Source organism: Hemibagrus wyckioides, linkage group LG24 (genome assembly GCF_019097595.1).
Source record: "Hemibagrus wyckioides isolate EC202008001 linkage group LG24, SWU_Hwy_1.0, whole genome shotgun sequence".
Lineage (NCBI taxonomy): Eukaryota > Metazoa > Chordata > Actinopteri > Siluriformes > Bagridae > Hemibagrus > Hemibagrus wyckioides.
In genome coordinates, this window is record NC_080733.1 from 19159956 (window position 1) to 19176568 (window position 16613).

A 16613-nucleotide genomic window follows, 5' to 3' on the forward strand; every position below is an offset into this window, starting at 1 on the left:
CATCACACACACACATCACATCACATATCACACACACATCACATCACACACACACACACACATCACATCACACACACACATCACATCACACACACACATCACATCACATCACACACACACACACATCACATCACATCACACACACACACATCACATCACATCACATATCACACACACACACATCACATCACATATCACACACACACATCACATTACATCACATATCACACACACACACATCACATATCACACACACACACACATCACATCACATATCACACACACATCACATCACACACACACACACATCACATCACACACACACACACACACACACACACACATCACATCACACACACACACACATCACATCACACACACACACACATCACATCACACACACACACACATCACATCACACACACACACACATCACATCACATCACACACACACACACACATCACATCACACACACACACACACACATCACATCACACACACACACACATCACATCACATATCACACACACACACATCACATCACATATCACACACACACACATCACATATCACACACACACACACATCACATCACATATCACACACACATCACATATCACACACACACACATCACACACACACATCACATATCACACACATCACATATCACACACACACATCACATTACATCACATATCACACACACACGCATCATATATCACACACACACACACACACATCACATATCACACACACACATCACATTACATCACATATCACACACACATGCATCACATATCACACACACATCACATCACATATCACACACACACACACACACACATCACATATCACACACACATCACACACACACATCACATCACACACACACATCACATCACATATCACACACACCACATCACATCACACACATCACATATCAGACACACACACACATCACATATCACACACACATCACATCACATATCACACACACATCACATCACATATCACACACATCACATCACATATCACACACACATCACATCACATATCACACACACACACATCACATCACATATCACACACACACACATCACATCACATATCACACACACACATCACATCACATATCACACACACATCACATCACATATCACACACACACACATCACATATCACACACACACACATCACATCACATATCACACACACACACATCACATATCACACACACACACACATCACATCACATATCACACACACATCACATATCAAACACACACACATCACACACACACATCACATATCACACACACACACATCACATATCACACACACACATCACATTACATCACATATCACACACACACGCATCACATATCACACACACACACACACACACATCACATATCACACACACACATCACATTACATCACATATCACACACACACGCATCACATATCACACACACATCACATCACATATCACACACATCACACACACACATCACATATCACACACACATCACACACACACATCACATCACATCACACACACACATCACATCACATATCACACACACCACATCACATCACACACATCACATATCAGACACACACACACACACACATCACATGACATATCACACACATCACATATCACACACACACATCACATCACATCACATATCACACACACATCACATCACATATCACACACACATCACATCACATATCACACACATCACATCACATATCACACATCACATCACATCACATATCACACATCACATCACATATCACACACACACATCACATATCACACACACATCACATCACATATCACACACACACACACACATCACATCACATATCACACACACATCACATCACATATCACACACACACACACACATCACATCACATATCACACACACACACACATCACATCACATATCACACACACCACATCACATCACACACCACATATCAGACACACACACACACACACACATCACATGACATATCACACACATCACATATCACACACACACACATCACATATCTCACACACACACATCATATCACACACACATCACATCACATATCACACACACAATCACATCACATATCACACACTCACATATCACACACACACCACGTCACATCACATATCACACACACACACACATCACATATCACACACACAATCACATCACATATCTCACACACACACATCACATCACATATCACACACACATCACATCACATATCACACACACACCACATCACATCACATATCACACACACAATCACACACACACATCACACATCACACACACACACAGCACATATCTCACACACACACATCACATCACATATCACACACACAATCACATCACATATCACACACACACATCACACACACACACACATCACATATCACACACATCACATCACATATCACACACACACACATCACATATCACACACATCACATCACATATCACACACACACACATCACACACACACACACATCACATATCTCACACACACACATCACATCACATATCACACACACAATCACATCACATATCACACACACACATCACATATCACACACACAATCACATCACATATCTCACACACACACATCACATCACATATCACACACACAATCACATCACATATCACACACACACACATCACATATCACACACACACCACATCACATCACACACATCACATCACATATCACACACACACACACACATCACATATCTCACACACACACATCATATCACACACACATCACATCACATATCACACACACAATCACATCACATATCACACACACACACATCACATATCACAAACACACACATCATATCACACACACATCACATCACATATCACACACACAATCACATCACATATCACACACACACACATCACATATCACACACACACACATCATATCACACACACAATCACATCACATATCTCACACACACACATCACATCACATATCACACACACACCACATCACATCACATATCACACACACAATCACATCACATATCACACACACACACACACATCACATATCACACACACATCACATCACATATCACACACACAATCACATCACATATCTCACACACACACATCACATCACATATCACACACACAATCACATCACATATCACACACACAATCACATCACATATCACACACACACACATCACATCACATATCACACACACACCACATCACATCACATATCTCACACACAATCACATCACATATCACACACACACACATCACATATCACACACACACACACACATCACATCACATATCACACACACACACACACACATCACATCACATATCACACACACACATCACATATCTCACACACACACACCACATCACATCACATATCTCACACACATCACATCACATATCACACACACACATCACACACACACACATCACATCACACACACACATCACACACACATCACATCTCACACACACACATCACATATCACACACACACACACATCACATATCACACACACACATCACATATCACACACATCACATATCACACACATCACATATCACATCACATCACATATCACATCACATCACATATCACACACATCACACATCACATATCACACACACACATCACATATCACACACACACACACATCACACACATCACATATCACACACACACATCACATATCACACACATCACATATCACACACATCACATATCACATCACATCACATCACATCACATATCACACACATCACACATCACATATCACACACACACACACACATCACATATCACACACACACATCACATATCTCACACACACACATCACATATCTCACACACACACACACATCACATCACATATCACACACACACACATCACATATCTCACACACACACATCACATCACATATCACACACACATCACATCACATATCACACACACACACATCACATATCACACACACATCACATATCACACACACAATCACACACACATCACATCACATATCACACACACAATCACACACACACATCACATATCACACACACACATCACATCACACACACACATCACATATCACACACATCACATATCACATCACATATCACACACACACATCACATATCACACACATCACATATCACACACACACATCACATATCACACACATCACATATCACACACATCACATATCACATCACATATCACATCACATATCACACACATCACACATCACATATCACACACACACACACACATCACATATCACACACACACACATCACATATCACACACACATCACATATCACACACACAATCACACACACATCACATCACATATCACACACACAATCACACACACACATCACATATCACACACACACATCACATCACACACACACATCACATATCACACACATCACATATCACATCACATATCACACACACACATCACATATCACACACATCACATATCACACACACACATCACATATCACACACATCACATATCACACACATCACATATCACATCACATATCACATCACATATCACACACATCACACATCACATATCACACACACACACACACATCACATATCACACACACACATCACATCACATATCACACACACACACATCACATCACATATCACACACACACACATCACATCACATATCACACACACACCACATCACATCACATATCACACACACACACACATCACATATCACACACACAATCACACACACACATCACACACACACATCACATATCTCACACACACACATCACATCACATATCACACACACACACATCACACACACACACACATCACATATCACACACACAATCACATCACATATCACACACACACACACATCACATATCACACACACACACATCACACACACACACACATCACATCACATATCACACACACACACACACATCACATATCTCACACACACACACACATCACATATCACACACACACACACACATCACATATCACACACACACACATCACACACACACACACATCACATCACATATCACACACACACACATCACATCACATATCTCACACACACACACACATCACATATCACACACACACACACACATCACATATCACACACACACACATCACATATCTCACACACACACACACATCACATCACATATCACACACACACACATCACATATCTCACACACACACACACATCACATCACATATCACACACACACACATCACATCTCACACACACACATCACATCACATATCACACACACATCACATCACATATCACACACACACACATCATATCACATATCACACACACACACATCACATCACATATCACACACACACACATCACATCACATATCACACACACACACATCACATATCTCACACACACACATCACATATCACACACACAATCACACACACATCACATCACATATCACACACACACACATCATATCACTCACATATCACACACACATCACATCACATATCACACACACATCACATATCACACACACACATCACATCACATATCAAACACACACACACATCACATATCAAACACACACACACATCACATCACATATCACACACACACATCACATCACATATCAAACACACACACACATCACACACACACACATCACATCACATATCACACACACACACATCACATCACATATCAAACACACACACACATCACATATCAAACACACACACACACACACATCACATCACATATCACACACACACACATCACATCACATATCACACACACACACATCACATCACATATCACACACACACACATCACATATCTCACACACACACACACATCACATATCACACACACACACACATCACATATCACACACACACACATCACATATCTCACACACACACACACATCACATATCACACACACACACATCACATATCTCACACACACACATCATATCACTCACATATCACACACACATCACATCACATATCACACACACATCACATATCACACACACACATCACATCACACATCACATATCACACACACAATCACACACACATCACATCACATATCACACACACACACATCACATATCTCACACACACACATCATATCACTCACATCACACACACATCACATCACATATCACACACACATCACATATCACACACACACATCACATCACATATCAAACACACACACACATCACACACACACATCACATCTCACACACACACATCACATATCACACACACAATCACACACACACACATCACATATCACACACATCACATATCACACACACAATCACACACACACATCACACATCACACACACACACACACACACACATCACACACACATCATATCACTCACATATCACACACACATCACACACACATCACATATCACACACACATCACATATCAATCACACACACACATCACACACACACACATCACATCTCACACTCACACATCACATATCAAACACACACACACATCACACACACACACATCACATATCACACACACAATCACACACACACACATCACATATCACACACATCACATATCACACACACATCACATATCACACACACACATCACATCACATATCAAACACACACACACATCACATATCACACACACATCACACACACACATCACATCTCACACACACACATCACATATCACACACATCACATATCACACACATCACATATCACATCACATCACATATCACACACACACACACACATCACATATCACACACACACACACATCACATATCACACACACACACATCACATCACATATCACACACACACACACATCACATATCACACACACACACATCACATCACATATCACACACACACACATCACATATCACACACACACACATCACATCACATATCACACACACAATCACATCACATATCACACACACACACATCACATCACATATCACACACACACACACACATCACATATCACACACACAATCACACACACACATCACACATCACACACACACACATCACACATCACACACACACACATCACATATCTCACACACACACATCACATATCACACACACACACACATCACATATCACACACACAATCACACACACACATCACACATCACATCACATATCACACACACACACATCACATATCACACACACACACATCACATATCACACACACAATCACACACACAATCACATCACATATCACACACACACATCACATATCACACACACAATCACACACACACATCACACACACACACAGCACATATCTCACACACACACATCACATCACATATCACACACACACACATCACACACACACACACACATCACATATCACACACACAATCACATCACATATCACACACACACAATCACATATCACACACACACATCACATCACATATCACACACACACACATCACACACACACACACATCACATCACACACACATCACATCACATATCTCACACACACACAATCACATCACATATCACACACACACACACATCACATATCACACACACACACATCACACACACACACATCACATCACACACACATCACATCACATATCTCACACACACACATCACATCACATATCACACACACACACACATCACATCTCACACACACACATCACATATCACACACATCACATATCACACACATCACATATCACATCACATCACATATCACACACACACACACATCACATCACACACACATCACATCACATATCTCACACACACATCACATCACATATCACACACACACACATCACATATCACACACACCACATCACATCACATATCACACACACACACACATCACATCACACACAATCACACACACACACACACACACACATCACATCACATATCACACACACACACATCACATATCTCACACACACACATCATATCACACACACATCACATCACATATCACACACACAATCACATCACATATCACACACTCACATATCACACACACACCACATCACATCACATATCACACACACACACACATCACATATCACACACACAATCACATCACATATCTCACACACACACATCACATCACATATCACACACACAATCACATCACATATCACACACACACATCACATATCACACACACACCACATCACATCACATATCACACACACAATCACATCACATATCACACACTCACATATCACACACACACCACATCACATCACATATCACACACACACACATCACATCACACACACACACACATCACATATCTCACACACACACATCACATCACATATCACACACACAATCACATCACATATCACACACACACACATCACACACACACACACATCACATCACATATCACACACATCACATATCTCACACACATCACATCACATATCACACACACACACATCACATATCTCACACACACACATCACATCACATATCACACACACATCACATATCACACACACACACATCACATATCACACACACACCACATCACATCACATATCACACACACATCACATATCACACACACATCACATATCACACACACATCACATATCACACACACACACATCACATATCTCACACACACACATCACATCACATATCACACACACAATCACATCACATATCACACACACACACATCACACACACACACACATCACATCACATATCACACACACACACATCACATATCTCACACACATCACATCACATATCACACACACACACATCACATATCTCACACACACACATCATATCACTCACATCACACACACATCACACACACATCACATATCACACACACACATCACATCACATATCAAACACACACACACATCACACACACACACATCACATCTCACACACACACATCACATATCACACACACACACATCACATATCTCACACACACACATCACATCACATATCACACACACAATCACATCACATATCACACACACACACATCACACACACACACACATCACATCACATATCACACACACACACATCACATATCTCACACACATCACATCACATATCACACACACACACATCACATATCTCACACACACACATCATATCACTCACATCACACACACATCACACACACATCACATATCACACACACACATCACATCACATATCAAACACACACACACATCACACACACACACATCACATCTCACACACACACATCACATATCACACACACAATCACACACACACACATCACATCTCACACACACACATCACATCACATATCACACACATCACATATCACACACACAATCACACACACACATCACACATCACACACACACACACACACATCACACACACACATCATATCACTCACATATCACACACACATCACACACACATCACATATCACACACACATCACATATCAATCACACACACACATCACATATCACACACACATCACACACACACACATCACATCTCACACACACACATCACATCTCACACACACACATCACATATCACACACACAATCACACACACACATCACACACACACACACATCACATATCACACACACAATCACACACACACATCACACACACACACATCACATATCACACACACATCACATATCACACACACACATCACATCACATATCACACACACACACACATCACATATCACACACATCACATATCACACACACATCACACACACACATCACATATCACACACATCACATATCACACACATCACATATCACATCACATCACATATCACACACACACACACACATCACATATCACACACACACACACATCACATATCACACACACACACATCACATCACATATCACACACACAATCACATCACATATCACACACACACACATCACATCACATATCACACACACACACATCACATATCACACACACACACATCACATCACATATCACACACACAATCACATCACATATCACACACACACAATCACATCACATATCACACACACACACATCACATCACATATCACACACACACACACACATCACATATCACACACACAATCACACACACACATCACACATCACACACACACACATCACATATCTCACACACACACATCACATCACATATCACACACACACATCACATATCACACACACACACACATCACATATCACACACACAATCACACACACACATCACACATCACATCACATATCACACACACACACATCACATATCACACACACACACACATCACATATCACACACACAATCACATCACATATCACACACACACACATCACACACACACACACATCACATATCACACACACAATCACACACACATCACACACACACACAGCACATATCTCACACACACACATCACATCACATATCACACACACAATCACATCACATATCACACACACACACATCACACACACACACACATCACATATCACACACACAATCACATCACATATCACACACACACACACATCACATATCACACACACACACATCACATCACATATCACACACACACACATCACACACACACACACATCACATCACACACACATCACATCACATATCTCACACACACACATCACATCACATATCACACACACAATCACATCACATATCACACACACAATCACATCACATATCACACACACACCACATCACATATCACACACACTTCACATATCACACACACAATCACACACACACATCACACATCACATCACATATCACACACACACACATCACATATCACACACACAATCACATCACATATCACACACACACATATCACACACACACCACATCACATATCTCACACACACCACATCACATCACATATCACACACAATCACACACACACACACACACAATCACACACACACACACACACAATCACACACACACACACACACACATCACATCACATATCACACACACACACATCACATATCTCACACACATCACACACACACATCACATATCACACACATCACATATCACACACATCACATATCACATCACATCACATATCACACACACACACACACATCACATATCACACACACACACACATCACATATCACACACACACACATCACATCACATATCACATACACAATCACATCACATATCACACACACACACATCACATCACATATCACACACACACACATCACATATCACACACACACACATCACATCACATATCACACACACAATCACATCACATATCACACACACACAATCACATCACATATCACACACACACACATCACATCACATATCACACACACACACATCACATCACATATCACACACACAATCACACACACACATCACACATCACACACACACACATCACATATCTCACACACACACATCACATCACATATCACACACACACACATCACATATCACACACACACACACATCACATATCACACACACAATCACACACACACATCACACATCACATCACATATCACACACACACACATCACATATCACACACACACACACATCACATATCACACACACAATCACATCACATATCACACACACACATATCACACACACACACACATCACATATCACACACACAATCACACACACACATCACACACACACACAGCACATATCTCACACACACACATCACATCACATATCACACACACAATCACATCACATATCACACACACACACATCACACACACACACATCACACACACACACACATCACATATCACACACACAATCACATCACATATCACACACACACACACATCACATATCACACACACACACATCACATCACATATCACACACACACACATCACACACACACACACATCACATCACACACACATCACATCACATATCTCACACACACACATCACATCACATATCACACACACAATCACATCACATATCACACACACAATCACATCACATATCACACACACACCACATCACATATCACACACACTTCACATATCACACACACAATCACACACACACATCACACATCACATCACATATCACACACACACACATCACATATCACACACACAATCACATCACATATCACACACACACATATCACACACACACCACATCACATATCTCACACACACCACATCACATCACATATCACACACAATCACACACACACACACACACAATCACACACACACACACACACAATCACACACACACACACACACACATCACATCACATATCACACACACACACATCACATATCTCACACACATCATATCACACACACATCACATCACATATCACACACACAATCACATCACATATCACACACTCACATATCACACACACACCACATCACATCACATATCACACACACACACACATCACATATCACACACACAATCACATCACATATCTCACACACACACATCACATCACATATCACACACACAATCACATCACATCACATCACACACACACACACATCACATCACATCACATATCACACACACACACACATCACATATCACACACACAATCACATCACATATCTCACACACACACATCACATCACATATCACACACACAATCACATCACATATCACACACACACATCACATATCACACACACACCACATCACATCACACACACACACACATCACATCACATCACATATCACACACACACACACATCACATATCACACACACAATCACATCACATATCACACACACACATCACATATCACACACACACACACATCACATATCACACACACAATCACACACACACATCACATCACATATCACACACACACACATCACATATCACACACACACACACATCACATATCACACACACAATCACATCACATATCACACACACACACATCACACACACACACATCACATATCACACACACACATCACACACACACACAGCACATATCTCACACACACACATCACATCACATATCACACACACAATCACATCACATATCACACACATACACATCACACACACACACATCACACACACACACACATCACATATCACACACACAATCACATCACATATCACACACACACACACATCACATATCACACACACACACATCACATCACATATCACACACACACACATCACACACACACACACATCACATCACACACACATCACATCACATATCTCACACACACACATCACATCACATATCACACACACAATCACATCACATATCACACACACAATCACATCACATATCACACACACACCACATCACATATCACACACACTTCACATATCACACACACAATCACACACACACATCACACATCACATCACATATCACACACACACACATCACATATCACACACACAATCACATCACATATCACACACACACATATCACACACACACCACATCACATATCTCACACACACCACATCACATCACATATCACACACAATCACACACACACACACAATCACACACACACACACACACACAATCACACACACACACACATCACATCACATATCACACACACACACATCACATCACATATCACACACACAATCACATCACATATCACACACTCACATATCACACACACACCACATCACATCACATATCACACACACACACACATCACATATCACACACACAATCACATCACATATCTCACACACACACATCACATCACATATCACACACACAATCACATCACATATCACACACACACATCACATATCACACACACACCACATCACATCACATATCACACACACACACACATCACATCACATCACATATCACACACACACACACATCACATATCACACACACACACACATCACATATCACACACACAATCACATCACATATCACACACACAATCACATCACATATCTCACACACACACATCACATCACATATCACACACACAATCACATCACATATCACACACACACATCACATATCACACACACACACATCACATCACATCACATATCACACACACACACACATCACATATCACACACACAATCACATCACATATCTCACACACACACATCACATCACATATCACACACACACACATCACATCACATCACATATCACACACTCACTCACTCTCACACACAACATACACACTCACACACACACACACACTCCTGGAAAATCCTCCTGGATGCTGAATTTCTTCATCAATCTTCATGAGTTTGGATTAAATCAGTTTAAAAACGGAACTAAAATCTGTTGTAGAAGAAGCAGAAAATGATTCGGGGGCGGAGCTTCTCAAGAGCTGATGATTTGCATAACTGAAAACCTTCTGAAAAACATGCTGATGTTATTGATCATTTTTATTTGTTGGTTTTGCGTCTTTTACAGTTCTTTAACGCTCTCTGAGCCTTTGACAGCTGAGACATCAACAGGTACAGACATGACGTGTGTGTGTGTATGTGTGTGTGTGTGTGTGTGTAGTTGCCATGTCCACACACTGCATTCCTTTCTAACAGTAGAGAGGTGTAGCGGTGCTGCATGCCTGAGATTTCTGAGTGGAGAGGGAAGGAAACCTGTCAGTACCTGCCTGGCCTGATCCCGCGTACCTGTTGGACAGGTAAAGCCCGCTGCTGGGCAAATAAGACGAGCAGAACTGGAATATGAATGCCGGGTGGATAGATAGAGGTTTATAAGGGGGTGCCATTTCTTTTGCGCGAAGCACTGTTTATGACTAGATTTGAAGTGTGGATAGAAATGTAAAGGAATAAATTTATTTGTTATTGTAGCTACTGAGGGTTAATCTGACTAACACAAACCACTAGGAGACTAGCTAACATTATACTGTCTGATCCATCCAGACGCTCTACCCCAGTGGTGCTCACTGCTGCTGGAGATAGATCTGTGTGGTCAGCCGGTGACCCAGGGGACTGCTGTGGACAGAGCCACTCTGAGACCATCACACCGTCTCTGACCTGCTGTTACATCGGTCAGCTTTTAGCAGGAAGGAATGAGCACTAAGTCTATAATGTCCTCAGAAACTACACTGATTAGTTCCTCAAGAGCTCTTGGTTGCTGTTGTTGAAAGGACATCTACAGTTACATTATTTACTGTCCAGCGTCGCCCAGATGAGGATGAGGTTCCCTTCTGAGGCTGGTTCCTCTCAAGGTTTCTTCCTCAGATCATCTCAGGGAGTTTTTCCTCACCATCGTCACCTCAGGCTTCTCATTAGGGATAAACGTTAGAGATAAATAATAACTGAACTTTAAACTATATCATTTTTTCTGTTTCTGTATTTCTGTAAAGCTGCTTAGAGACAATGTCCAGGGTTAAAAGCACAATACAAATAAATTCAATTGAATTGAAAATTGAATACTGACCTTCACCTGCGTGCCTGAAACCACAATACACTATACCTTATATAATATACTATATTTTACATACTGTACTATACACTCTATACTGTACTGTGTGACACACACTATACAATATACTCTATATGCTATACCATACACTGTGTGCTGTATTATACACCATGCTATACTCTTATACACTGATATATTATGTGATCTGTGAGCAGAATATTGTTAAAGTAGCCATACATGAAGTACATCAAGTAACAGGAAGTACATCAGGGATAAAGGGGGTAACTTCCTCATAACACCCCTGGTGCTCACGGACGTATTTCTACATGTGAGCGGTTGATACGTCACACTCGGCCTAGCGTGTCTGTGTTATGGAAGTCTGGGGGGGGGGGTTGGGGGGGACAAGCATTCAATAAAAAGACACTTTTTTTTTTTTTTTTAACATATTGCGCAGTTTTAACCCAATAATCTGTCAAAAGTCTTTATTTGAATAGTGAAGCAGATCACAAAACTATAGGCACCCCTAACTGCAGCTCTGACTGTAGCACAGGTTTATATTCATGCTCTGATAATGTATCGTTTCCATAGCAACAGCTCCTTCACAGTGTCCTAAATCACAGTAATGTGACCTAACCTCTCTCTTCCTCTGTCTGTCTGTCTGTCTCCTTCTCTTTCTCTCTTCCTCTGTCTGTCTGTCTCTCTCTGTGTCTGTCTCTCTCTCTGCCTGTCTGTCTGTCTCTCTCTGTGTCTGTCTCTCTTTCTCTCTCTCTCTCTCTGCCTGTCTGTCTGTCTCTCTTTCTCTCTCTCTCTCTCTCTCTCTCTCTCTCTCTCTGTCTCTGTGTGTCTTTCGGCAACGCCTCACATTGTAGTAGGAAATGTTAGCATTGTGAGAAATGGTGTGATCACGGTGTTGTGTTTCTTTTCTCTGTTTCATAAAACAGAAAAGAATCCTCAAGCTGCATTGTTGCGCCTTTAAACTGTCTCCGGAGAAGCTGTTTAGGTCACACACACACACACAGAGTGAT

At 41.1% G+C, this 16613-nt stretch overlaps 1 long non-coding RNA gene across 2 annotated transcripts in view; it reads left to right on the top strand.

Annotated features, from left to right (window-relative positions):
- Window positions 1-15935, top strand: part of LOC131344755 (uncharacterized) — a 21862-nt gene extending 5927 nt beyond the window's left edge. The window contains exons 2-4 of one of the 2 annotated variants that reach the window (XR_009203380.1): window positions 14614-14657; window positions 14742-14842; window positions 15084-15935. This is a non-coding gene — a long non-coding RNA (uncharacterized LOC131344755). Of the gene's footprint in view, window positions 1-14613; window positions 14843-15083 lie in introns of both variants that reach the window. The other variant, XR_009203379.1, reaches the window with a different exon arrangement.
- The last annotated feature ends 678 nt before the right edge of the window (window positions 15936-16613 follow it).